Here is a 24,439-nt window from a genome sequence, read left to right on the forward strand (position 1 = left end):
TCAAATGATGTATCTTATGATTCTTGATGAATGTATTCTATTTTATTTTTCTTTAGGTACACTGAGAGCATATGCACCAAAGACAAATTCCTTATGTGTCCAATCACACTTGGCCAATAAAGAATTCTATTCGATTCTATTCTATTCCATTCTATTCTATCCTTTATTTTATTTTATTTTATTCCATTCTATTCTATTCCATTACATTACATATTTTCTTTTCTATTTTATTCTATTCTATTCTTTATTCTATTCTATTCCCTATTCTATTCTATTCCATTCCACCTGTTCTATTCTATTCCATTCCATTTCATATTTTCTATTCTATTCTTTATTCTATTCTATTCTTTATTCTATTCTATTGTATTCCCTATTCTCTTCTATCCTACCCTACCCTATTCCATTCCATATTTTCTATTCTATCCCATTCCATTCCATATTTTCTATTCTATTCTATTCCATTCCATTCCATATATTCTATTCTATTCTTTATTCTATTCTATTCTATTCCCTATTCCATTCCATTCCATATGTTCTATTCTATTCCATATTTTCTATTCTATTCTATTATTTATTCTATTATATTCTATTATTTATTCTATTATATTCTATTATTTATTCTATTCTATTATTTATTCTAGTATATTGTATTCCCTATTCTATTCTATTCTATTCTATTCCATATTTTCTATTCTATTCGATTCGATTCCATTTCATATTTTCTATTCTATTCTTTATTCTATTCTATTCTTTATTCTATTCTATTGTATTCCCTATTCTATTCTATCCTACCCTACCCTATTCCATTCCATATTTTCTATTCTATTCTATTCCATTCCATTCCATATATTCTATTCTATTCTTTATTCTATTCTATTCCCTATTCCATTCCATTCCATATGTTCTATTCTATTCCATATTTTCTATTCTATTCTATTCTTTATTCTATTCTATTTTATTCTTTATTCTATTCTATTCTTTATTCTATTCTATTATTTATTCTATTATATTGTATTCCCTATTCTATTCTATTCCATATTTTCTATTCTATCCCATTCCCTTCCATATTTTCTATTCTATTCTATTCCATTCCATTCCATATTTTCTATTCTATTCTATTCTATTTTATTCCATTCCATTCCATTCCATATGTTCTATTCTATTCCATTCCATATTTTCTATTCTATTCTATTCTTTATTCTATTATATTGTATTCCCTATTCTATTCTATTCTATTCCATATTTTCTATTCTATTCTATTCCATATTTTCTATTCTATTCTATTCATTCTATTCTATTCCTATTCCTATTCCTATTTCTAATTCTGTCCTGTCCTGTTCTATCCTATTCCTAATTCTATTCTATTCCATTCCATTCCATATTTTCTATTCTATTTTATTCTATTTCTATTCTATTCTATATATATATATTACCTCAGTGTTGGGTGTTTTATCCCAGACATGATCTGAATTTCAAAAGTCAAGTCTTTTCATCCTCTTCTAATCTCTTATAGGACATTAAAAAATACAGAAGCCAAGGACATTTTTCTAAAAGCAGAGAAATGTGCTGAGGGGGTTAAGAAGAACCTCGTTTTCCTTGGATTTGCTAACTATAAATCTGCGAGCTATCGCATCGTTCACAGAGCCACAATGGCATTCCGTATTTCATGTTGAAATGTCGGTGAATCGGACGCCATTGAGAGAGACTTCGTACCTGACGAAAAAGCTTCCTGTCAAATTGGCATAATTTTATTCCCTTTCATCTCCTCCTATTCACTCCCCTCTTTCCTCTGAATACACACATTGTCACGAAGCTTTCCAGCAATGTAGAAATATTTACTGGGAGTGGGGCAGAGGTGGGTTTCAAACAATTTTACCACCAGTTTGCCACACACCGAAAATGTGAGCGTGCACGTGTGGCTTGCACGCGTGTGTGTGGCTTAGAAAATGCGGCTACATAGGACAGTATAGCGCTGGGGCAGACCAGCAGGTCGCCACTACCGGTTTGTCTGAACTGGTCTGAACCGGCCAAATACCACCACTGGAGTGGGGGGCAGGATTGGAAACTGGTTCGATCCGGCTGAATATCATCACTGGAGAGGGGACAGGATTGGAAACCGGCCTGAAGCAGCTGAGTACCACCACTGGAGGGGGGACAGGATTGGAAACCGGTCCAATCCGGCTGAATACCATCACTGGAGTGGGGGGCAGGATTGGAAACCGGTCTGAAGCAGCTGAGTACCACCACTGGAGAGGGGACAGGATTGGAAACCGGTCCAAACCAGCTGAATACCATCACTGGAGTGGGGGGCAGGATTGGAAACTGGTCCGATCTGGCTGAATACCACCACTGGAGGGGGGACAGGATTGGAAACTGGTCCGATCTGGCTGAATACCATCACTGGAGAGGGGACAGGATTGGAAACCAGTTCGATCTGGCTGAATACCACCACTGGAGTGTGGGGCAGGATTGGAAACCAGTCTGATCAAGCTGAATACCACCACTGGAGGGGGGACAAGATTGGAAACCGGTCTGATCCGGCTGAATACTACCACTGGAGGGGGGACAGAATTGGAAGGGGGCATTGTGAGAAAAGAAAGAACGGTGAGCGGCAAATGAAAAACCAGATTGCAATGGGGACTCTGTAGAAAACAGTTTCATAAAATGCTTGTATGTGGGCGTGGTAGGGAGGAAAAAAAAAACACCAAAATGGTTCCATGCCAAAGAGTGGGCAGCCTTTTGACACAATGCATCATTCTATTCAAATTGAAGCTCTAATATCCACGGGCATCACTCTGGAGAATGTGTAAAAATTACAAATGCGATGGATGGAAAGAAAAAAACGTGGTTTTTTTTTTTTCCTTTTCTCAGTTTCTTTTTGCAAGCCATCTTTGGGCCATTCCCCAATCGGCTGGGTCCACGGGACTTTCTACAACGCAAAAGCCTCTTTAGAAACCGTGTTGCCACCACGATGTTTGCTTGCCTGCTTGTTAGAAGTCAACCCAGTCCTCAAGGAAAAAGGCTTTATTTAAAGGTGTAGCCCAGCTCCAGCAGTCGAATGCTAGACCTTTGGAAGAAGAGAATGGACAACCATTTGTCTGAAATGGTATAGGACAGAGGTCGTCAACCTTAAACCCTCAAAGAGCCACAAAGGTCCTAACCGGAAGCCCCACGGTTCAATTTTGGAGCCGACCGGAAGTCCAGTTCCCCCACTATAGAGTCTCCTCCTAGCGCAGTGTCCTTTTTCCTCTACCTGCCCTAACCAAAAGCCCTATCAATTGTGGAGCTGACCGGAAAACCCGCCTCTTGCCATAGAGTCTCCTTTTGGCGCACCCTGCTTCCCCCTCCCCCAAACCGGAAGCGCCTCTCAAAATTGTGGTGCCGACCGGTGACAGGGAGCCGCAGCAGAAGGTTGAAAGAGCCACATGCGGCTCCAGAGACGCAGGTTGCTGACCCCTGGTATAGCGTCTCCTGCCTGAGCAGGGGGTTGGACCTCCCAGTTCCCTCCCAACCTGGTTATTCTGTTATCTTCTGTTATTGGCATCATCAAGATCTGATCAGCAGCTGCTCGCCAGGATCAACACTACTAGGTTGTGATGTAGAAACAGTCCGACTTAATATACATCAGCTTTTGAGATTTCTAAATCACATTTCGAAGATCAGCAGCAGTAAAGACCAGTTGGTGCAGATGACAGAGTGGCTCGTATTTCCACAGCAAGCACAAAGATATCTCTGAAGTTCTCATTGGAACAAGATGCTGGATACGGTGATCTTGGGTTGCAATAAGGGTATGAAAGGGGGCTTGCCTGTCATTGATGGAGCAGGGCACTGAGGTGGCCAAGAACCTCTCTGAACACATCAAAAACAAAAGTTAGTGTGTATTGGTTTGATGCTGTGCCTGATGGGGTCAGGAAGCTAACCTGAAGTCCTGGAAACAGGATTTTGATCAATAAGCATACTAATTCCAGGGATGGGGAGAGAGGGGAAGAGAGAGAGAGAAGGAGAAGGAGAAAGAGAGGGGAGAGAGAGAAAGAGGGAAGCAAAAAGAGAGGGAGGGAAGAGAGACAGAGAAAGAGAGAAGGAGAGAGAGAGGAAGGGAGAGAGAAAAGGAGATGGAGAGAGGGGAGAGAAAGAGAGAAGGAAGGAGAGAGAGGGAAGGAGGGAGAGAGGGAAAGAGAGTGAGAGAGAGAAGGTGAAGGAGAAAGAGAGGGGAGAGAGAGAGAAAGAGGGAAGGAAAGAGAGTGAGAGGGAGGAGAGACAGAGAAAGAGAGAAGGAGACAGAGAGAAAGGGAGAGAGAAAAGGAGATGGAGAGGGGAGAGAGAGAAGGAGAGAGAGAAAGAGAGGGGAGAGAGAGAGAAAGAGGGAAGGAAAGAGAGAGGGAGGGAGGGAGAGAGAAAGAGAGGAAGGGAGAGAAAAAAGGAGATGGAGGGGGGAGAGAGAGAGAAGGAGAGGAGGGAGGGAGAGGGAGAAAGACAGGAGAGAGAGAGGAGAGAGAGAGGAAGGGAGAGAGAAAAGGAGATGGAGAGGGGAGAGAGAGGGGGGAAAGAAAGGGAAAGGAGGGAGAGAGAAAGAGAGAAGGAGGGAGGGAGAGAAAGACAGGAGAGAGAGAGAAGGAGAGAAGGAGAGAGGAAGGGAGAGAGAAAAGGAGATGGAGAGGGGAGAGAGAGGGGGGAAAGAAGGCAAGGAGAGAGAGAGAGAAAGAGAGAAGGAGGGAGGGAGAGAAAGGCAGGAGAGAGAGAGAGAGAGAAGGCAAGAGAGAGGGGGGAGAGAGGGAAAGGGGAGTGGGAGAGAAAAAGAGAGAAGGGGAGAGAGAGGGAGGGGGAAAGAGAAAGAGAGGAAGGGAGAGGTGAGAGAGATGGAAATAGAGAAAGCAATAAAAAACAGCTGAAGCCCTGAACTGAGTACAGATAGTCTTTGACTTACAACAGTTCATTTACTGACCATTAGAAGATACATGATTTAGGACCGCTTTTCACACTTCTGACAGTTGCACCATCCCCATGGTCACGTGATCAAAATGAGACACGTGGCAACTGAGTCATATTTATGACGGTTGCAGTGTCCCGGGGGAGAGTCATGCAATCCCGTTTTGCCACTTCCTGATGGGCAAAGTCAGCATCTGGAGAGCCACATTTACATCAAAACCATGTTCCCTTTTCCCAACTGCAGGGATTCCATTAACAGCCCGTGGCAAGAAAGGTTCAAAAAATGGGGCAAAACTCACTTAACATCTGTCTCACTTAGCAACAGAGATTTCTCGGCTCAACGGCAGCCGAGGAGTATCGGAATTCAGCTTGCCACTTTCTGAAGCAGAAACTCAGATCATAACCCATCCAGGTTAGTAGCTTCGCTGGCTGATTACTGAACGTTCAGCTGGTCTTCTAAAAGGTTGATAGCAGTCTTCCAATATTTGAGGGGCTGCCACAGAGAGGAAGGGGTCAAGCTATTCTCCAGGTAGAGGCATCCTTTCTCCTCTACCTGTCCTAACCGAAAGCCCTATCAATTGCAGAGCCGACTGGAAAATCATTGAGACGCTAGAAAAAGTGCCAACAAGAGCAACCAAGAGGATTAGGGGATTGGAGACTAAAACATACGATGAACGGTTGCAGGAACTGGGCATGGCTAGTCTAGTGAAGAGAAGGACCATGGGAGACATGAGAGCATCTTCCGATGTTTGAGGGGCTGCCACAGAGAGAAGGGAGTCACCTGTTTTCCAAAGCCCCTGAAGGCCAGACGAGGAATATTGGATGGAAACTGACCAAGGAGAGATTCAACCTAGAAACAAGGAGGAACTTTCTGACAGTGAGAGCAATCAACCCATGGAACTGAAGTTGCCTTCAGACGTTGTGGGGGCTTCATCACTTGGGGATTTTCAAGAAGAGATTGGATTGCTGTTTGTCAGAAGTGGTGTAGGGTCCCCTGCTTGGGCAGGAGGGTTGGACTAGATGACCCCATGCGGTCCCTTCCAACTTTGTTAATCTGTTATCTGTTAATGCAAGGGAAGACCTAAATAACTGCACACCAGGTGGTCCATTACTCAACCCAAAAGGAGACCAACGAACTAAAGCAGCATTGGTAAGGTGACTATTGTCAGAAGAGAATATGAATAGCTCAGGTTTGAACTGTGCGGTCCCTGAGAACAAACCCTGCTCCCTTCTAACACTGAAGCAGTTACCTAGTTGGGCAATGAAACGTCTGAAAGAAAACAGCTGGGTTCAGAGAACGCCAAGAATTCCACCTTACTATTTCTTTCCCAGTGGCTAAGACGCTGAGCTTGTCGATCAGAAAGGTCGGCAGTTCGGCGGTTCGAATCCCTAGCGCCGCGTAACGGAGTGAGCTCCCATTACTTGTCCCAGCTTCTGCCAACCTAGCAGTTCGAAAGCACGTAAAAAAATGCAAGTAGAAAAAATAGGGACCACCTTTGGTGGGAAGGTAACAGCGTTCTGTGCGCCTTCGGCATTGAGTCATGCCGGCCACATGACCACGGAGACGCCCTCGGACAGTGCTGGCTCTTCGGCTTTGAAACAGAGATGAGCACCGCCCCCTAGAGTCAGGAACGACTAGCACATATGTGTAAGGGGAACCTTTACCTTAACTTCCTTCCCTCTCACAAAGATAGCAAAGCTCTTGCAGAAGATGGACTCCAGCAATAACAGGGACCATGCATGGCTCCATATTCCCATCCTTTCTCACCAGATCCCTAAGCCAATGCTTGGAGTTCTTGAAAAGCATGATTTCCACCCTCCTAGAAAACAACTGTTAACCTTAGTTGGTAGCATACTAGGCTAGGCGACAGAGAGAATGGACATCTTTTCCAAACTGAGATATTTTCTCTCCCCCCCTCCTCCTTTTCTTATTCCCTGGGTTCCAGAGACTGATTGTGAAAGCGCGAAATGTTTTTCTGATCACAAAGCAGAAGACCCCCAGAAAAACCCTTTTGCCGTGGCTGATTGCTTAAAATGGCTCGTTCGGGTTTGAAGCTCACTTGGAGAAGACGAAAGATGCTGCATTGCAAAATCAAACAGTTAGATTCCCAGAGCGATTCGTGCTTAAGTTCCTGGGCAGCGGGTTCTTTACAGCGATCCTAACTAACGGTCCTTTTTAAAAAAAAATTAAAATAGATCAAGAAAAGGGTTGACCGAACTGTCCCCCCCAAAACCAGCATGATGTCGATGGCAACAAGTAATAGCAGGAACTGTCCTCCGGCATCCACACATGCTCTTCGCGGACTTTACTGCATTGAGGCGTTTGGGATTGGTGCATCTACGAGATCATTCATCAAACTCGCAAACATGCCTTCTTGAAAAAGTACCAGATGTGTTTAAGCCCCCCTCCCCCACCGAGTACAGCCACTGCAACAAGTTGGCAAGCCATAAGAGACTCCCAGCCATTTCCTTCCCCAAACCCAAAGGCTCTTTCACAAGACTTTGCCACGAAACCCAGAGAGAGAACAACGCAAAGGGTCCCACCAGCTAAGACAAACGGGTCCGCGCCAATTGGACCAGAATCGAGAAATTGCAGAGGTAAGGAAGGAAAGCATCTCTTCTCTCCCTCCTCCCTCCTTCAAACACCACACACACACACCGTACCTTTTCTGCTTTGGCTTTCCTGGCATTGTGGACAAACCGGCGTCCCAGCTTCTTGGCGTACCAGATTGAAGCAAACATCGCCAGCCTCCACCAGCAGACTTTCACACCAAACGTCAAAAAAACCCCGACAATAAAACTTCAGCCGAAGCTCAGAAGCAATTGTGAGAAACGGCTCGCAAATTTCACGGTGTGTCCCTTCTTTTGTCTGCTCCTGCTTTTTTTTTGGGGGGGGGAGATTTCAAGTTGTTGGGAGAGCCAAAGGGCACAGGGGTGGGGGGTGGGGGAGGAGGATCTGAGGCAGACCAAGACAGCAGGTGTATTTACATCCTGTCCACAGGCGGTCTCGGGTGAAGCAGCATCTTTGCATCCAGCTCACATCTCCTCTGCTAAATGCCGCTCTGACGTTCTGGAGGAGTGACACCAGAAACTACATGTGTGAGTGTGCGTTCGTTCGTGCGTGTCTGTGTGTGGTGGTGGTGGTAGAGAATAAAAGGGGCTGCAGTCAGCTCACTGGCAGAGCAGGGAGCTCACCTCCTGCTTTGCTCACTGGCTGGAATTTAACTCCTCGCTTCAGAGCTGGCAGCTATGTGGTGGAACTCCAACAAGACAAAAGAGACAGGAGAGGTACATGAGCTGGATGACGTATGAGACCCTTATTTTTATTCATTCCTATTTGAATAATATAGTCAAGGAGGTGGAATTGCTCACACCTGAGTGGGGGCTCTGGGTTAAATCCTATGCCCTGTTACCCCCCCCCCCCCCAAAGCATCTCAAGATAATTCTGCTCCAGCTTCCTTCCCTCTCCTTACAAGAAATAGGTCTACAGTATTTCTGCTTGGCTTCCACAAATTATTCTGTTTCCCTGGGGAAGCTGTTTATTCTGCCCAGTTCCCACTGATTGCTCCCTAGTTGTTCCATTCACACAACCATCCTTCTCTCTTAGATAGATGGGTGTTAAGTTACAAAAAGCTTTTGAAATAAATTAGAGAAGGGGCGAGCTTGCTTTCATAGCTGGGTGCCAAGGAGTTGAGTTTTGTTCTGGATGACTGCATGGAGCAGCGCTTGATTCCCCCCCCCCCCCAAAATGGATGCAGTCTCTGATCTTTGTCCACCCAACTTATTCCTCATCTTTCTTTTCTTCTTCTGCCTCGAATCTTGTTAAACGTAGGCATCAGACTTAGAGTCAAATATCTAAATTCCTGAATCCATTTCTCAGCTAGCAGCCTTTGGCAAATTATTATCCTGAAAACTAATCAGCTTCAAAGGGTACGAAGGGAATATTTTAAAGCATTTTGAGAATCAGGAAATGCTGTAGGAACACACCTTCCTTCCTTCCTTCCTTCCTTCCTTCCTTCCTTCCTTCCTTCCTTCCTTCCTTCCTTCCTTCCTTCTTTTTTCTTCCTTCCTTCCTCCCTCTTCTCTTCCTTCCTTCTTTCATCTTCTCTTCCTTCCTTCTTTTCTTCTTTCCTCCTTCCTTCCTTCCTTCCTTCCTTCCTTCCTTCCTTCCTTCCACCCATCCATCTTCAGTAAATGTGAATTTCAGGAAAGTCACTCCCCATTCCAATGCAGTTACACATTTTGGAGCTCAGGGATTTTAAGCAGGCAACATACCGAAGATCAAAGCGTGAAAAATCTTTAGTAATATGTCTTCAAAACATTTCTTTATGTCACATCGTTGAGTGACAATGCTATGTAGCTCATAGACATACCCACAATAGATTTGGTGGTGCAGATAATTAAAGAGAAATACGCTCAAGATGATTCGCAATACGATAACTTGGAAAAAAAGGGGAAGTGAAGCAAAAAAAATCAGCAGTAAAGAAATCCATAAGCATTTAAAAGGTCATCTAGAAAGTTACTGTCTTGGCCACAAACTGCGAAGACAACAGTGAAGAGGACCAACCAAAAACTTAGGGAAGGAAGTTGCACAAGTCAACATTTTAGTCATGAAAAACCTCTGTTCATCCTAAAGATGCTTTTTGAAGAGGCAACTGGGTTGTTGTTGTTTTTTGTTTTTCCTCGAAGACATTTCGCTTCTCATCCAAGAAGCTTCTTCAGAAGCAGTTCTGCAAGAACTGAAGAAGCTTCTTGGATGAGAAGGGAAAGCTCAGCTGCCTCTTGAGGAAAGCAGCTTCGGGACAACCATGATCTGGGTGACTTAGCAACTCCATAGACATAAACCTGTGTTCATCTACCATATTTATGATGGGGCTGACATCAAAGCCCACCCCCCTCTTTTGCCACTGTTGTTACAGGAACATGTAATTCTCCTTCAGCTGCTTGCTCTGTTTCGAGTTACCAGGTGCCAATTTTTCTCTCCCTGGCAGTTTTCAGCATGATTGAATGTCCTTTCATGTGTGTGTGAGTGTGTACAGCTCTCTCTGTCTGTCTGTCTGTGTATGTGTGTTTGCGCGCATGCATTTGGAGGGGGAGTGACCTTCTTCATATTGCCTATACCAAATATCGGGTAATTTTGACCATTGCTTCTGTTCCACCAAGCAATCCAACCTAGGCAGGATTCTTAACAAACAAATGGAACAGTCTATTCTTCCACTCTAAGCACACATTTCAAGTCAATCCTGTTCAAGATAAGCCACGGTTCTTCTTAACCCAAGTCCCCCGGTAGCATCTCTATACAGAGCAACCAAGAGCCACAGGATGAATGTGGATGGTAACCAGATCCTGACACTTGCCAGAAAGCCTTATGCCAAATTAGCAGGAGGATTATTGGAGGATAGCCAAAACCTTTGATGCTTATAGATAATTGGGTAGGCTATTCATCTTGTAATCTTCTACTGTATACATCTAGAAAACAAATAAGGAAGATAAGCTCTTAATTCCTTGTGCACATAACAAGTAAGAAGAGCTATCTCCAGCTGTAAGGTAAAGGTAAAGGCTCCCCTCGCACATATGTGCTAGTCGTTCCCAACTCTAGGGGGCAGTGCTCATCTCCGTTTCAAAGCCGAAGAGCCAGCGCTGTCCGAAGCTGTCTCCGTGGTCATGTGGCCAGCATGACTAAATGCCGAAGGCGCACAGAACGCTGTTACCTTCCCACCAAAGGTGGTTCCTATTTTTTTCTACTTGCATCTTTACATGCTTTCGAACTAGGTTGGCAGAAGCTGGGACAAGTAAGGGGAGCTCACTCCGTTATGCGGCGGTAGGGATTTGAACTACCAAACTGCCGACCTTTCTGGTCGACAAGCTGAGCGTCTTAGCCACTGAGCCTTCTCCAGCTGTAACACGGAGTAAATAAATAAGTACATTATTCTCTTGGAAGATTTTTCAAGGGAATTCTGCAAGAGGAAGGGAGCAGTCACAGACCAGCTGGGGAAGAACCATTTCAAGTTGGTTGAGATCCTTACGGAGAAATCTGGGGGGGAAAAGTTGGGGCTGGAAATGGTTTTTCAAACAGTGGAGTCGATAACTGAGACAAAGAATGAATTGCTAATATGTATAGTGGTTTTAAGGGCTGGTTCAGTAGCTAAGACGCCAAGCTTGGCGATCAGAAGGTCAGCAGTTCAGCGGTTCGAATCGTAGGGGTGGGTGGGCGGTGCCAACTGATTGTTGGCGCTACTAGTTCGCCCGAACCGGTCCGAACCGGCTGAATACCACCTCTGCCCCCGCCCCCTTCCGATCATCCTTGAAGACAGGGTAGAGAAATCTGTTCCCGAGATCAAACAGTCCTTCGATCCTCAAGTCTTAAGAGACTGAAGGACCTTCTCCCTTCACTGAAAACAGAAGGTGAACCCGTTGCTCGGTTGTTCCCCTATTAACACAATAAACAATTTTATTTAGTTTTTTTACAGCAAGGCTGTTTCAGCAGTGACAACCCAAACTGCAAGGGTTGCTGTGAACCGGTTATCAGTATTCATTAAATTCATGGGTATAGTTTAATTAGTTGTTTAATGTGCCCAGGTTCTGACCGAGGCTTCCCGAGAGCATGAAGCAAACTCCTCGTCCCGACAAAAAACCCTTTTATTAATTTCCTGTGAATTCTTCTCATTCACATCCAGCAAAGTCTTTCAAGGGAGGATTTACAGTCACAGACCTTATCTGGCTTGGAGAGCTGCCAGATCTGCAAAACGTGGCGAGGAGTCTCGGAGAGTCACGAACCAATTAAGCAAACTAATGGTCTCCTGCAAACTCCACTCCCCTTTCGCTCCTCTTTTATTTCCTCTGGGATGGGTCATTCATCGTCCACCTGTGGCCTTACTCCCGAGTCGACCCCTGTTCCTTAGCTGTTCCCTTCCTCTGGCAACTTTGCACATGCGCACACTGGGAACAGGCTTCAGCTGTTTGTCTGCCTCACTGATGTCTGACTCCGAAGGCAGCTGATAACTGTCAGACGGCTCTGGCCCCCTCTCTGCCTCCGACACAGAGCCCTCATCAGAGCCTTCCCCAGATTCTAGGACTAACCCATGTTCCTCCCCATCTTTCTTACTGGTGGGCCACAACAGCCCACCAAAGGTGGATTTCCCATGTTTTTAAATGGAATTATGCTGAAATAACACAAGGGAAGGAAATGTTTTTTGTTTTTTTCAGAAACGGCTCCAAACGCAAAAAAATACATATACATATCTCCCATTTCTAAGAGCAGGCTGTCAGCACTCTTCAGAAATTCCCCTTGTCACGTCCTCCCTCCTTGCTCACATCTGATTTGCTACGGAGCGCTGTAGTACCACAGTCCCTGAGCGGAGTAGATCATCCTTGTGATTAAATCAAGAAAAAAAAGGAGCAGGGTAGTAAATTGGCAAAGGGTGGGTGGAAAAAAAAATTAGAATCAAATGTGCAGCTACTGAAGAAAATGGTGTTACAAATCATTGTCTGTGCGGTCCAGGGGGAAAAGTGGGTAATTGACCAGGAGTAACCTTTGATTCTAAATGTTGGAAGGAGAACTTATATCCCATGGAAACGCCACTATTAGACATTCAAAGGAACCGAACATGCTCAAAAGAATAAAAATGGGAACCCAGGTAATGCTCTACGTTTGGTTCAGTGACCCTTCAAAACAGCATTCAAAATGAACTTTTGACCAGTTTTCACACTTGTGACCATTGCAGCATTCTCATAAGTCACATGATCAACATTTGACCACTTGGCAACTGGCATGGATTTATGACACTGGCGCTCTCCTCGGGTTCATCTGACCACCATTTGTAACCTAGCTGGCTTCCGACGAGAGACCCCAACACCGCACGACAAGGTGAGCTCCCGTTCCTTGCCCCAGCTCCTGCCCACTCAGCAGTTCGAAAGCATGGAAATGCGAGTAGATAAATAGGTACCACTTCGTGGGAAGGTAACAACGTCCCTTGTGCTTCTGGTGCTCCAACACTGGAGGTTTTTAAGAAGAGATTGGACAAGCATTTGTCTGAAATGATATAGGTTCTCCTACTTGAGCAGGGGGGTGGGGGTGGACTAGAAGATCTCCAAGGTGCCTTCCAACTCTGTCATTACTCTGGGAATAATGCCTGTATCAAACAGCTCTATTAAACTGGGCACTGCGCAGTCTCTTCCATCCTAATTCACCGGGAACATGTCAAGAGCTGCATCTGGTAGTGTCCATTAAAAGATATCAGTCTGTACCTGAATTGGACGGTGAAGGCTGACTTTAAACAGCTACAAATTGCTCGGAACGAACATTGGAGAAGATTGTCCTCTACCAACTACTTCGAAAGAACTTTTCCGTCCTTCTAACTTCAGACCCACACAAGGCTTAGATTGCATCAGGCCTCCACCAACTGCCATCCTGCTGGGATAATCCATTGTGCGGTTCTCGCAGCTTTCCTCGTAACCACGCTAATGGCATGGATGATTCTCAATCATTGCAAGTAGCGGTGGGGATTTTTTTTGGGGGGGGGGGTCCTCTTATGTTCCAATCAGCATGGCTACATCGACCAGATGTTACAAGATGCAGGCGGACGGGAGAAGCTTTCTATGGCCTCATTTCCTTGACGGCACAAACGGTGAGAGAAGTGAGTAAAAGTAGATAATAGATCCAGCCGTTCTCAATATAGGGAGGGAACTAATTTGCATTTAACAGCACGATGCCATTTAAGCTGAAATAACTGCCCGTCCAAATGGATTGGATGGGGAGCATCCAGAACTCCTTTCTCTGTGCCAGTTATTTCGCTTCACTCTCATTTTGTTCTCTCTCTCTCTCTGTCTCTTTCATTTATTCTTTTAGCTTGTAATCCATCCAGAAAGCGTTTATTGGCCAAACGAAAAATACAATGCACAAATAAAATAGCGCAGCTAACGAAGGCAGCTCCATTGTTTTGCCTCTCTGTTTGACTTTGACTAAGGATAGGGCTTCCAGGATAGTGGGAGAAGCACAGGTAGTCCTCAACGATGGGCCCCAAATTTCCATTAGCACTTAGACTTACCGTATTTTTTGAGTTCAAACTTGACAACTTTAAGACTTGTGGATTTTAGCTCCCAGAATTCCTCCTCCAGTCATGTTGGCTCAGAAACTCTGGTACTGAAGTTTATGTTTATTGGATTTATATGTCGCCCTTCTCCCAAAGGACTCAGGGCGGCATACAACATTAAAAAAAAACACATATTGCAAAAGTTAAAAAGCGTGCAAGTCTTAAAGCTGTCAAGTTACAAGGCCCTTGCACCCCTAACCCTTTAGAAAAAAAACCCAGGGGTGTTCAAACTTGATAGCTTTAAGACTTGTGGACTTCAACTCCCAGAATTCCTCCTCTCGCTCTTCCTCTTGATGATGTGCGGAAGGGCGGGGGGAGGGAGCCGGAACCGGTTCTAAACGGCACTGTAGATTTGTGGAACCTCTTCTATAGAAGAGGTTAGAACTGGCAGGAACCCATCCCTGACCTCACCCCATTCCTAAGAAGTCCGTAAAGGGGGCGTGCATAAGCGCACCAGCGTGCCTACTGTCCCTGTCCTACTGTCCCCATTTATTTGTACTCATTTCCTTTGTTCATGTCCATGTTTATACTTACACCTGTTATCTCGTACATGTTTGACAAACTAACTAACTAACTAATTAACTAAATAAATAAATAAATACACAAATGGACTTATATCAGAAACACACAAACTTTATGCTTCTTTTTTTTAGGCAACTCCAACTGCTACCAACCAGAGTCCATTACAAATAAAATACTTACCTAGAATTAAAGCATTCTGAATCTAGTATTTCTTTTTAAACAGCAAAACTGAATGGAGTTTATGGTTCTTCCATCCAAAAAATCTATATCTATTTCCCCAGTCGTTCTTCATTTTAGTCGTATAAAACGGAGCATGACAAATTATTTTATTGTTGCTACATTACATAGCGGGGAAGTAAAACAAATCTTAGTATAAATTTACTGTAAAATCCTCTCAGTAGAACAGATTAATCTTTGTTCTTCGTCTTTCATCCTATAAATAAGATTTTGGATTCTCTTCTCTTCAGCTAAACTTACGATTTTTCCTTTTATCAGCACGAGTCCAAAATGATCACAGGTTGTGTATTTGGGTTCACTTATTGATCTGACCCAGTGGTGAAATTCAATTTTTTTTAGTACCGGTTCTGTGGGCGTGGCTTGGTGGGTGTGGTGTTGTTTGGTGGGCGTGGCTTGGTGGGCATGGCAGGGGAAGGATACTGCAAAATCCCCATTCCCTCCCTGTTCTAGGGCCAGCCAGAGGTGGCATTTGCTGGTTCACCGAACTACTCAAAATTTCCGCTACCGGTTCTCCAGAATCTGCTGGATTTTACCCCTGATTTTACCTCACTTTGGCTCAAGGCCTATTATCTGGCTTCAGGGATCTTTAGCAATGGGCTAGATCCATGATGGCGAACCTATGGCACGCATGCCCCAAGTGGCACATGGAGCCATGTCACCTGGCACATGCCGTGTCGCCCAGTCCTCTTCCAGGTTTCTGGTGCGCATGCGCTGATCATGTGGCCTTCTGGCATGAGCATGCGTGCCAGCCAGCTGATCGTTGCACTGCATGTGCACCAGCCATGGGAAGATTAACTGGCCAGTGCGCATGTGCACACCAAAAACCGGGAAGTTCATTTTGTGCAGTTCTTCTTTGAGTTGCGACCCAGACAAGCACACACATATGCACTTCCTTTTCGGCACTCGGTACTGAAAAGCTTCACCATCACTGGGCTAGATTTTATTATCTTTTTCCATTCCTCCTTTCATTCTCCCTTTTTATTTCACTTTTTTTAAAATTTTAGTTGCTCGTGCAATTTTTATTTCCTCTTTTTTTGGTTTTGACTTCACTCTAGTAGTACACAGACCTCTGACTTGATGGCACATTGGTAGTCCTCGACTGACGACCACAACTGAGCCCCTAAATTTCTGTTACTAGGTGAGTTGCTTAAAATGCATCATTTTACAACCTTTCTTGCCAGGGCAGTTGAGTGAATCACTGCAGAGGTATTTCACAAGAAGAGTCCTCCACTCCTCTGCTCACAATAGAATCCCTTATGCCAGCAGGCTTGAAATTTTGGGCTTGGACAACCTGGAACTACGCCGCCTACAGTCTGACCTAAGCATAGTACACAAAATTGTCTGCTACAACGTCCTACCTGTCAGGAATGTAAGCTAACGGTTGGGTCAGCAATATATAAGCCAAGGGAGTAGTACTGTTTCTTTAAGTACTGCTGTAATGTGATTGGTTGCTGTTACCTCAAGCAGCCATAAGATGGAGCCAGAATGACTGTTAGCTCTCTGTTTGTTAGATGCTGATCGGTGGATGTATCGTGAGTTACTGTGAGTTTTGCTACTGTTAGCTACTTTGTGTGCTGAACTGATTATATGATACCGGACTGTGTTTGATGGAACACTCCTTAACTGAGAACATTGATAACTGACTGACTGAACCGTGTGTAAATTGCACTCTGAATACCTCTATTTTCCACATAATACTATTACTTTTACTATTCGGTGCCCCTGTATGCTGGTTTGTGCGTTTTCTTCCACACCACTCTCATTATGCTTCTCTGCACACTCGCTCTCCTAACGGGGAGCCCTACCTAACACTACCTGTCAATGACTCCTTCAGCTTCAACCTCAATAATACACGGGCAAACAATAGATACAAGCTCAAGATAAACCGCTCCAAACTCGATTGCAGAAAATACAACTTCAGCAACAGAGTGGTCAACGCCTGGAACGCTCTACCTGACTCCGTTTTTACATCCTCAAACCCCCACAACTTCAACCTCAATCTGTCTCGCCTGGACCTCACCCCATTCCTAAGAGGTCCTTAAAGGGGGTATGCATAAGCGCACCAGCGTGCCTACCGTCCCTGTCTTATTGTCCCCATTTATCTGTATTTACTTCCTTTGTTCATGTTTATGTTCATACTTATACCTGTTACCTTGTACATGTTTGACAAATAAATGAAATTAAAAAAGAAATAAATAAGAGATCCCTGTGCAGCAAACTTATTTTTATAGGAGTCTTCCTTGGGAACAAAGTAAGCCAAACCAAACTCTTCTGTCCTTCTGCTACATTCAACAGAATTTCCAAATTTCTGGAGGACATACATAATATGAAAAAAAAAAAGAGTAATTTGGCCGTCACTTCTAATGAGTCTTATTCTTTCAGGAGTAATTCCACTGCTGTTTAAAATAAATAAATGACCACACTACAATTCAGCATTACGTTGTCCCCTGGCTTGCATAGAAAATATATCATTTGCATTTAATAACTAGCTCTCTCCTTCTTTTTTGTGGTTAATATCACCCCTGCATTTAAAAAAAAACATGAAAAAAAGGGAAATGCATTGGTTATATGATAGGAAGGGATTAATTTTTACTGACTAAGAGGTGTTTTTATGCCCTACTGGAAAAGGGGACATGGTGGCTCAGTGGCTAAGATGCTGACCTTGTCGATCAGGCGGTTCGGAATCTCTAGTGCCACGTAACAGAGTGAGCTCCCGTTACTTGTCCCAGCTTCTGCCAACCTAGCAGTTCAAAATCACGTAAAGAATGCAAGTTAAAACAATAGGAACCACCTTTGGTGGGAAGATAACAGCGTTCCGTGCGCCTTTGGATTTAATCTCTCCTTAACTCTTTAAAGTTGCTTCCCTCCTTGATTAGTTTCCATCCCTCACTTTTTGTCCTGCACTCTGGTGCTTTGGACAATAAGTTGACCCCCTCTTCTTTGTGGCATCCCCTCAAATACTGGTAAAATGTCACCCCTAGTTCTTCTTTTCTCTGGACTGGATATACCCAATTCCAGCAACCGTTCTTCGTACGTTTTTGTCTCCAGGCCGTTAAGCTCCTTGGTTGCTCTTCTTATCACTTGGGCTCAATTGTGGTTGTAAATCAAGAATTATCTGATACTCAGTAGCAATTGGAAGGATATTGTCGTTAGCCCTCACTAACGATTCGAGGAAAAGGATCTATAAGCATTTTCGTTTGTGAGGCTCTGAAAAAACTGAAATCTGCCCCATTTCACTCCTGTGCGCCGAGCGCATCTGTAAAATGTTACTACCTGCCAAAAATAGGGAACAAAGAAAGGACAAATGGACTGAAAGTCCTACCTAATCTGTCTTCAGCGATGCCCCAGCAGCCTATGACAGGCCAAAATATAATACTATACACCAGCGAGGCTCTCATGATTGTAGCAGTATAAATATCAAATAAATCAATACATAAAATAACTTTTAAAAGACATCCATCTGCGATGTCAAGTCATGCTGACTAGGGAATTCTCAGAACTATACTTCCAATGCTTCTAGAAAGGAGCGGAGTGGAGTGGAATGGAATGGAATAGAATACAGAACCACAGGAAGGAAGGGAAGGGAAGAAGAGAGAAGAGAAAAGAAGAGAAGAGAAGAGAAGAGAAGAGAAGAGAAGAGAAGAGAAGAAGACAAGACAAGACAAGAAAGAGTGGAATAGGAAGGGAGGGGAGGGGAGGGAAGGGACAAAGGAACAACAGGCAAGAATGGAATAGAAAGGAAAAGGAGGGAAGGGAAGGGAAGGGAAGGGAAGGGAAGAGAAGAACAGAACAACAGGAAATATTGGAATGGAACAAAACAGAAGGGAACGGAACAGAACAGAATAACAGGGATTGAATGGACCTTAGAGGTCGTCTAGTCCAACCTCCTGCCCATCATCCCAGACAAACGGCTGCCCAATCTTTTCTTAATTGTGGATTCAATTGTGAAGGACCCACAATTTCTGGAGGCAAGCTGTTATATAATTGTTCTTACTGTCAAGAAATTTCTACTTAGTTCTAGATTGGATCTCTCTTTAACGATCTTCCAGCCATTATTTCTTGTCCTGCCCTCAGGTACTCTGGAGAATAGATTGACTCCCTTTTCTCTGTGGCAGCCCCTCAAATATTGAAAGACTGCTATCATGTCAACCCTAGTCCGTCTCTTTGTAGGCTTACGCATATCTAACACCCTTAATCGTTCATCTATGGTTTAGCCTCCAGACCCTTTATCATCTTTGTTGGTCTTCTCTGCACACTTTCTAGTGTCTCAGCATCATTTTTGTATCGTGATGAGCAGAATTGTACGCAATATTCCAGTAGGATAAAAGTAAAGGTTCCCCTCGCACATATGTGCTAGTCGTTCCCGACTCTAGGGGGCAGTGCTCATCTCTGTTTCAAAGCCAAAGAGCCAGCGCTGTCTGAAGACGTCTCTGTGGTCATGTGGCCGGCATGACTAAACGCCAAAGGTGCACTGTTACCTTCCCACCAAAGGTGGTTCCTATTTTTCTACTTGCATTTTTACATGCTTTCGAACTGCTATGTAGGCCAAATAATGGGAGCTCACTCCGTTACGCAGCGCTGGGGATTCGAACCGCCAAACTGCCGACCTTTCTGATCGACAAGCTCAGCGTCTTAGCCACTGAGCCACCTGTGTACATATTTATGCACACATATATTATCTAGTCCTATCAACAATGATTGTACAATTGCTTTTTCTACGTTCATGTATTAATATCATCTGCTGTTGGTGTTTACAAAGTGAATGCTTTTCATAGAAGTGTTTTATTTATTGACTTATTTGTCAAATTTATAAGGCTGTCCAGCTTCGTAAAGACTTGCAACACTAAAAACAGCAAGAAACAATATCAAATAAAGAACACAAAAGAGAAAGAAAATCATTCCAACTAAGATGCAAAATCATCTCAGAGGTTTGTTCCCCTCGATTGTGACTTTAAGACAACGTATACTTCCAAAGGCTGCTACACTATTATTAAACCCTTTATAATTTTGTATGTGCCTTGGGGGATTTTATAGCAGCACCGAATTTGATTGATACCATGGAAGAAAAGCATAGCCGTTGTAAATTTCGAGACCTGCATTTAATGGAGCAGATTCAACTTGCCTTCAATTATCTCAAATCATCCCAGCCTGGGAAAATTGTGGTCCAGTCTCCACGGATGAGCAATCTTACTAATTTTAATATGATTTGCTACAATGAAAGTCTTGTCTTATGCGAAATTTTAAAGTTGCTATTAAGGTTTGGGATTAAAAATGGGACAAGGAATGATATTTACCAAAGAGAATGGTGCTGGGAACTGCAGACATATGATAAAACTGAGGGAAGCTATTGACTAAAAGGACTAGATAGATCCGTGATGGCGAACCTATGGCACCTATAACCTCTCTGCGGGCACGCTGGACCACGTATGCACGCGCCTCCCGCCAGCCAGCTGATTTTTGGGTCTCTGCTGTGTATGTGGGAGACGCATGTGCATGCCCGGTTTCCTGCCTAGGCAGGGGGTTGGACTAGAAGACCTCCAAGGTCCCTTCTAACTCTGCTGTTGTGTTGTGTTGTGTTGTATTGTATTGTATATAAATAGAGAACAAACCCCACTTCCTTCTAGCACTGATGATGTTAACTAGTAGGTCAATGATACATCAGCAAAAACAAAAAAATCAGCTAAGCTCAGAGAGCTCCAAAGACCTCACAGTTATAATAATTATTTAAAAAAAAACATTTGATATCTGTTGTGGCCCAGCAGGAGCCGTTGGAGCTGCCACCAGACTCCGACAGCAAGGGTCTTTATGAGTCGGCTCTGGAGGATGTGGAGGACCCTGGACAGGGTTCCGACTCCGAGCAGGGATCAGAGAGGCTGGTTGGCCACCAGGAGGCGCCTGAGGCATAGAGCAGTGGTGAAAGCCAAAGGGAGTGTGCTCCTGACGTCATGCCTTGGAGCAGTGGGGAGGAGACAAGGGAGTGGTTTCTGGATGCCAGGCAACGGAGAGCTGATAGACGGAGAGAACAGCTACGCATTTACAAGAGATGATTGGATTCAGGTGATTGTAATCAGGCTCCTCTCAAGGCTATTTAAGGAGGGGCTTTCCGACAGTTGTTTTGCAGGAATCAACTTATCATTAGAGTTGGAGACGCTCTCAAATCTGTGTCGTACCTCGACAGGCTGGATTGCTGCCAAGGTGTTATCTGGACCTCGGCAGGCTGGATTGCTGCCAAAGTGTTATCTGTACCTGGATTGCTGCCAAGGTTTAAACTGTATGGAAACAAAACATCTTGCAGAGACCTTGTTTTGGAGTGCTTTGGTATACGAGAAGGGGGGGGGGGTCAGAACAGATATCTATTTTTAAAAGTTAAAAAGAAATATTAAAAAGAAGATATGAAGGAATGAGACAATGCAACCGTCATAAATTTGAATCAGTTGCCAAGCATCTAAACTCCGACCACGTGACCATGGGGATGCTGCGACGGTCATAAGTGTGAAGCACAGTCTTAAGTCGCTTTTTTCCAGGGGCGTTGTAACTTTAAATGGTCACGAAACGAATGGTTGTAACTTGAGGACTCGTGATTTGTGATCGTTGTGATTGCTTCCTGCTGGCTCGCAAGATGCAAAGCCAGCAAGGTAAGTCATCTGGAAACTAAAAGTTGTTGTGATCAGATGAAGTCCTCCCATAACAACCTCACTCCGTCACAGCGATCGGGATTGTCGGAATTGCTGTCACTAAATGGCACAGTTACGTAACGTTGCCCTTCATGGCCTGGTTGCTTAGCAATGTAATTCCGATCCGAACGGCTGTTTTAAGGGGGGAGGGAGGGAGGACTATCTGTGCTTTTTTTTTACAGCCACTTGGCTCAATCCGTGCATTTTGCCCGAAATTTTTCATCAAACGGAATCGCTCCATCCAGAAATGAGCGATCGCAGATAAATAACAGCCGTCCGGGTCATGAATAAGGTTGAGAAATGCAAATTGGACAGCTTGGCATTCAAATGCAAAGTAAAAGGCAAGTAAACAGATTTCTCCCTATTTCCATACAAGAATGTTGCTGGAACAACCAAGTTTCCTCTTGTCCAGTATTGCCAGTCAGAAAATAAGACAACAAAACCTTCAGCTCTTTGGGCTGGATTCTGAAAAGGTACTGTTGGGCCGAAATATCATCTGGTTCAGCGGTGGGTTTCATTTTTTATTAGCACCGGTTCACCCCCCCTTGCACATGCCCTTTCTGCGTATGCATCTGGCTTTCCGTGTATGCGCTTTGCTCATACACCTTCCACGCATGCGCCCAGTCTCAAAAACGAGCCTAAATAGGGTGCCATAGAGCCAGAGCAGGCGGGCAGGACGAACCACATTTTCCGCTACTGAACTGATCCGAATCGGCTGAATACCACCTCTGATCTGGTTCAGTTCCAAGCCGGGAGGAAGACGCTGGAAACATAGAGGCTGATTGGAAAGATCGGTTTAATGATGAACAGAACCACATGGGTTCTGGTACAACTGATCCCATGGAGTTGAGGGGTTTTTATACCTTCTCTTGGGCTTTGAACTTGAGCTTCCTGTTCCTGTGCAAGGACATGTATTCTTTTGGCTGTTGTCAGACTCCCATGGGGCCCTGCCTAGGGGTTATGTCGGGGTCATAGCTGGCTCTGTGGGTTGTCTGAGCTAAGTTTGGATGAAGTTTCTGAGGGTGATGCAATGTCCTTAGGAGATTGCGCAATGTAGTGAGCTCTGTGTCTTAGTGGGTTAATCATAGTATGTCCTGGGGGAACATATCTTAATCCCTTCCCCCCTGGAGCTGAGGGTCTATTTATCTCTGTCCCCTGCCTTTTATCCCCAGAGCTAGGTAGGGCTTTGCTAGCAACAGTGGCTTTTCTGTCCCAAGGACCGGCCCATAGATTTCCACTGCTCTCCTCTCCTCTGCCTTCTGTGCATCCGTGCATCAGGCACTGTGCCCAGCTGTTCCTCCTCTTCCTCATCAGCCACCTCCAGACCTTGGGGCTGTTGACTCTCCATCTGAGGGCTGATGGACGGTCCAGACTCCACCTCTGTCTCTCTCTCTGCCAACTCCATTCCCTCTTCGCCCTTGGAGCTCCCAGGTTGCCTTGATTTTGATCCTAACTACCACTCCTCCTCCTCCACCTCCTCCTCTGATTTGGCTCCTGGAGGGGCCGGCGGCCGACACTCTACAACATTCAGCCTCAACTTTCCATAACAGACAGAAAAGGCTTTAAAATTAGGCAAACCTACTAAACTACTCTCTAAAACCTCAAGGGAGAATGCTATTTTTTTTTTCTACAGAGGTATTTTTTATGAGACAACCCATTGAGCTATGCCTAGTTTACTGCTGAGAGGCAAGCAGACGATTGAATATATTCCTGATTGATGAGAAAAATGTACCAGCTCTGGAGTGCCACGGAGAGAATGGATGCATAAATAATAGCGCTTCTTACGCTCAATATCTTGAAAACGATGGCAGGGACGGAGATCTCACAACTCCAGTTTTGTGGAGTGTGTGATGACAGAGCGCCAAAGATGCCTGTGTCAAGGTTACAGAAAACAAGCATGGATCAGAGATTAAAAAAAAACAAGGGAGTTCACTAAAATAGGGCAAGAGGTTTGCGGAGAGCCGGCTGCATTAAAGATTCAGGGTTATTTCCAAATACTCCTAGTTGCAGAGGTATAGCAAGGGAGGGAGTAGATCTCTATCTCTTGCTTTGTGAGGCCCCAGGAGGAATGGGTTTGGATAGTTTAATAAATAAAATATGGAGGAAAGTGGCCTCTGGATTGAACCAACAGCACTGTCTAGCTGTTTTTAATCATCACGTTGATTAAAGAGCTGTGAAGATCACATCAGTTTTATTAGAGAGGATTTTTAGATATTGGCGATGCTTGTAAGATCGTTCCTTATACCAGATTCTGGGTTATAGCTATATCCCAATTTTATTGCATTTTTCCCTATTAACATATTGTTATTCTTACTAGATTTTTTTTATCCCACCTTTATTTTTTGTGCTAAGCAAGTGAACATACTTAGTACTACTACAGCAGAGGTGTCCAAACTTGGGAGCTTTAAGACTTGTGGACTTCAACTCCCAGAATTCCCCAGCCAGCCATGCTGGCTGGGGAATTCTGGGAGTTGAAGTCCACAAGTCTTAAAGTTCCCAGGTTTGGACACCCCTGTACTACAGTGTTTCCCTGAAAATAAGACAGGGTCTTATTTTCTTTTGAACCCCAAAATAAGCGCTTGGCCTTATTTTCGGGGAGGTCTTATTATTTTTGAGATGCAGGAGGCGGCGAGCGTGGTCACCTCATGGCTGCTGCTGTGTTGCAATATATTCGGGGAGGGCTTATTTCTAGGGGAGGGCTTATTTTAGCGCATGCGCTCAAAAGCCCGATTGGGCTTATTTTCGGGGAAACAGGGTACTTCTTCCTATTTTCCCCACAACAACAACCCTGTGAGGTGGGTTTGGGCTGAGAGAAGGACTGGCTCAAAGTCACCCAGCTGGCTAAGGTAGGACTAGAACTCAGAGTCACCTGGTGATTGGGCCAAAGTCGGCCATTCAGATTGCATGCCTAAGGCGGGACTAGAACTCAGAGTCACCTGGTGATTGGCCCAAAGTCAGTCATTCAAAATTCATGCCTAAGGCGGGACT

This window comes from Natrix helvetica, assembly GCF_964273705.1.
Source record: "Natrix helvetica genome assembly, chromosome: 4".
Taxonomy (NCBI): Eukaryota; Metazoa; Chordata; class Lepidosauria; order Squamata; family Natricidae; genus Natrix; species Natrix helvetica.